The sequence below is a fragment of the Rhinolophus sinicus genome, unplaced genomic scaffold (assembly GCF_057876585.1).
Source record: "Rhinolophus sinicus isolate RSI-liver-muscle unplaced genomic scaffold, RSI-T2T HiC_scaffold_23, whole genome shotgun sequence".
NCBI classification, from domain to species: Eukaryota; Metazoa; Chordata; class Mammalia; order Chiroptera; family Rhinolophidae; genus Rhinolophus; species Rhinolophus sinicus.
In genome coordinates this window covers 779,771-784,469 of record NW_028290713.1, presented here as the reverse complement: position 1 = coordinate 784,469, position 4,699 = coordinate 779,771, and the positions used below count along the sequence as shown (strand labels likewise).

Sequence of the window (4,699 nt, the reverse complement as noted above, 5' to 3'; positions counted from 1 at the left end):
ATATGTAAGCATTGAATATGTGAAAGTAGTTGTCAAAATATTTGTCTCAGATATTTAAGGTTTTACTTATTGACGGTAATGTAAATATTATGTAAATGTATACAGGGGAGGGGCGACGTCAGGATAAAACCATTATTCAAGTATAAAATTTTAAAGACAGACAAAATGAGCATAAATGGAATCTTAGACTAATTGTTGAACATCATTTTGGAAAGAGGAAAGAACACGATGTTTTTAGTATTTCTTCTTTGAAACATTACACTCAGTTCTGAGATAGTCATTTTTAAATTGCAGGACCAGTATCGTGTGGGAGAAAAAAATATAGACGTCCTCCATGCCGAGAACCAAGCTCTTCCAGGAGAAAATACTGTATGATACCAAGGGATGGTGGTTATTCTATTAAAGATAGGTAAAGGAAATGAAATATGTGAGCCATTATATCATAGTTGATATGTTTTGTTCAGATGAAATTCATCTACCATAAAATTCAACATTTTAAGAGTGAATTATTCAGTAACAGTTTTGCAATTACCACCTCTATCTGGTTTCATTACCCCCAAGTAAAATGATCTGACATTTACGCAATCACTCCCATTTTATTCCCGTCCCAGACACTAGCAAACATTTATATGTGTTCAGTCTATATCAATATTCCTATTCTGGATGAATCATACTATTGGAATCAAACAATATGTGACCTTTTTTATATGGCTTTTTTCATTAGCGTGAATGTTTTTGAGGATCATCAGTGTTGTAGCATGAATCAGTGCATCACATCCTGAAGACTGATTACATAAATAGTCCATTGTAGGTGTCATTAATTAACCAAGTTTGTTCATCCATTTGTGTTTGAGTTATTTCCACCAGACTACTGTTGTAAATACTCATGTACAAATATTTGGGTATAGAATACCCAAGTATTCTACTATTTGGGTATATACTTAGGGAGTGGCATTCCTGGGTCATATCATAATTCTGTTTACTTTTTTAAGGAACCACCCATCTTTCCAACAGCACCTGCACCATTTGACATCTCCATCATCAGTGTATGCAGGATGCCAATTTTTGTACATCTTCATTAACACTAGATCCTTTACTTTTTTTGTTTTCTTTATTTATTTAATTAAACTTTATTGGGGTGACAATGATTAGTAAAATTTCATAGATTTCAAGTAAACAATTCTGCAATATATCATTTACATACCACATGGGTTTCACTACCCAGAGTGAAAAGAATTTCCAATTAAAAACACTATATAGCCAACTTATGAGTAAAATGGTGTCCTATGTCGGTTTTGATTTGCATTTCTCTAATGACTGATTATATTGAGCATGTTTTCACGTGCCTGTTTGCCTGATGTAGACAAGTGTATTCAGGTCCTTTGTTCTTTTAAAATACTTTGTCTTTTCATTGTCAGAGCTTTTAATATTTTCTGCTGCATATCAGAAGGTGCATTTTAAAATATTTGCTGCTTTGTTTCAGTTATCCAAGTAGAGATAATCCCAGTTTCAGCGACTACAAGGATTATGCTCTAAAGACACAACCTAGAGGCAACCGTGATTATAGCCATTCACGTCCTCAGGATGAACTTTCCTCTAGCAGACATAGGTTCTCTGAATTTTTCTCCTTCTTATCAAATTCCATTTTCAATTTGGACATTGGTTCATACTCTGTTGTTTTGTTCTTTTTTTTTTTTCTTAATTTAGTGAACGTGATGGCTGTGGTGGGGTTCGTTATACAGATTATTCTGAACATACACGGAGAGGCTCTTACAGAGATTCATGTGGGAGTTATGGTAAGAGTTCAGTTTTGACTTGTAAATCATATAGTTGGCCTTAACAGGCCAGTGTTGTTTATTTTACTTCTAATTCCACAAAGGGAAAACACTGCTATGGACTTTTGATGATTTTGAAGGTTTTGGAATCATTATCTTAATACCTCTTTTAAACTAATAGAATGCTTTTAAGGGTAAATTGGTAGTCTCATCTTTTTTTTCTTCGTGGAATACAACTTATTTTAACATTTTAAAGTAAAGAGTGTTTCACAGTATGAAGCAAAGGAACAATATTAAAGTCAGAATCTCAGCCTATTTGCAGAAACTGTGAATTGGTCATTTATTTTAAAGAAATGACTTAGGCTACAGATATTACTCTTACACATTATTTTAAATGAACTTGAGATTCTTTGACTACTGCAGCATCATTGTTACCTTTGGAGCACAGAAAATGAACAACATTTTCCAGATATTTAGTTAGCACTTTATAGTGTCATGGTACCAGAATATTTTGTAATGCAGTTTACGTTGTGTTCTTTGATCATTGACTATACAGGAAACTCTCGGGGAATACCACCAGCACGAGGGCCCCGTCTGACTTATGATGGAAGTGGTCATTATGATGAGTATAACACACGAGAAGGATATGGTGGATGGCATGAAAAATACTCAAGCAGCCGAACTCAAACATCTCTAAGTGGTCATGATAGTGGTGGCAGACAGGAACGATGGTTTTCACCATCTATGGATAGGGTGTACTCCATTCCTCATGAATCATATAGTAGCTCAAGTTACAGGGTTTCAAGAGGAGTTTGTGGGGGAAGCCGATCTGAAAATTCAGGCTGAAAGAGATACTAAAAAATACTGTTATGTACTCAATTTTCTGTGAGAAGATAAAATTTAAATGCCATGTTTCTGTTAGTTGAATACTACAAAAGAAAAAAAAAAGTGTTGTTTTGGGTAGATGTGTGTATTAATGTTCCATCCATGAATTTTTGGACAAGATGAAAAAGTGGAATTTCTCAAAGTAATTTCATAATAGTTCATTTTAATTGAGATACAAAACTTAAACATTTTTAATTTCATGTCTCTTTTGTTACAATTTTCAGTCAAATTTCCACAAAATACTATTTTATGTCTGATTTTACTCCTGACTAAAACAACCATAAAAACCATGCAGAGGTGACTTGCTCTGTTTTTCTAAAATTTCTCTTTATATCTTTGAACATAAAAAGGCGTACAAAATTAAGCAGTCTGTTTGTTACATTCGCACCAAGAAACTGTGTCTGTTTGCCAGCTTGAAGAGCTAAACACATCATATATTCCTCTTTGAAAAACTAAATGTATAAAATAAAAGATTTGAACATTCTCCAAAAAGTTTGCGAAACAATTTTTGCCTCATAAGTGAAAATTTTTGTGTGTTTATATCCCTTAATGGAATGGTATACATGAAGAGAAAAATCACACATATGGAATGATACAAAGGTTTTAAGGAATATAAAATAATGCATCCACTTGCATCTATTCTACAGCAACAGATGGCCCAAGTGTGAATAATGGTAAGGTAATCAATTTTCTCCACTGAAAGAAAACTGATCCAGTTAGTCTGATGACCACCCTTTACGTAAGAAATTAATAGTGAATATCAACTCTAGTGGAAAAGTAAAACTGAGCCAGTTAACTTTCCTGAGCTTTGTGTCTTAATGAAATAAAAGTAAGTGTGCTTAAGTGTGTGTGTGTGTGTGTGTGTGTGTGTGTGTGTGTGTGTATGTAGGTATGTATACGTATATATGTATGTATGTACTAGGGGATCAAGAAAATGTATACACATGACTTGTGTTCATTTTTTATTATTGGTATATATTGAGTATTACAAATTTAATACAGGTTTTCCTTTCTTATAACGTATACAATTTTTGGCACTCTATGTATTTGTGTGTGTGTGTGTGTGTGTGCACGCGCGCGCGCTTGCCTATGTAAATATATAGGCGTATGTAAACACATACCTACACATATTTACAAATATATGTAAATTGTGGAAAGAAAGCATTGTATTTAAGGAAGCACTCATTAACTTTACCTTGGAATATTGAAAATCAGTGTAAACCCAAAGGTTTAATACTGTATGCTCTAACAAGTATAGAAGGATCTGCCAGTCTTAGGATGTTTATCAGTAAATGTAGGCAAAGATCATTAATAAGAATACTTAGAAAAACTCATGTATTCGTGGAAGTTTGAGTTTATAAAGTTTTATTAAGTCCGTCAAATTGGGTTTGCAAATTATCACATATCTTTGAGGATTCTTAAAAGTATTCCTTTAAAGGAACAGTGCAAGTGAAGTTTACATTGTGGTATATTAAGCAGGTAAAAACGTTGCAATAAAAAAAAAGTTAAAATCTTCCATATGAGACTGAAGCGTCAAATGGATATCATAAAGTTCTTTATCCACTCATCTGTGGACGGGCATATGGGTTACTACCACACCTTGATATTGTAAGGGAACACACGAACATGCACTGTCGGTGGAATTGCAAACTGATGCAGCCAATATGGAACAAAGTTTGGAGTTTTCTTAGAAAATGGAAAAGAGAATTACCTAATAACTCAGCAATAGCACTTCTAGGTATAAATCTGAAGAAGTCGAAATGACTAATTAAAAAGATATGTGTGCATCACAACACTATTTGCAATACCCAAGTGGAAGCACAGCAAAGGCCAATAGATAAATGTTAGTTAAAGCTCCTGCCATGCATCACACATGCGCAGGACTGCCGAGCGTCCCTGGTTACTGGATCATCTGTCGCTGCTTGCTTCCTGACAATCCCTAGTCTGCACTTTACTTGTGTGTGCCAGTGCAGGAAAGGCACTGCTTAGGTCTGTGGATGATCTCTCCTGTGTCCACGTTGTATGAGGAGTGTGTTGGT

The 4,699-nt window shown here is 34.3% G+C and overlaps 1 long non-coding RNA gene across 1 annotated transcript; it reads left to right on the top strand.

Moving 5' to 3' along the window:
* Positions 1-324: 324 nt before the first annotated feature.
* On the top strand, positions 325-3,006 carry LOC141569851 (uncharacterized). Its single transcript, XR_016020152.1, has 4 exons — positions 325-409; positions 1,484-1,609; positions 1,708-1,796; positions 2,332-3,006. It is a non-coding gene; the product is annotated as an uncharacterized LOC141569851 (long non-coding RNA).
* Positions 3,007-4,699: the final 1,693 nt, after the last annotated feature.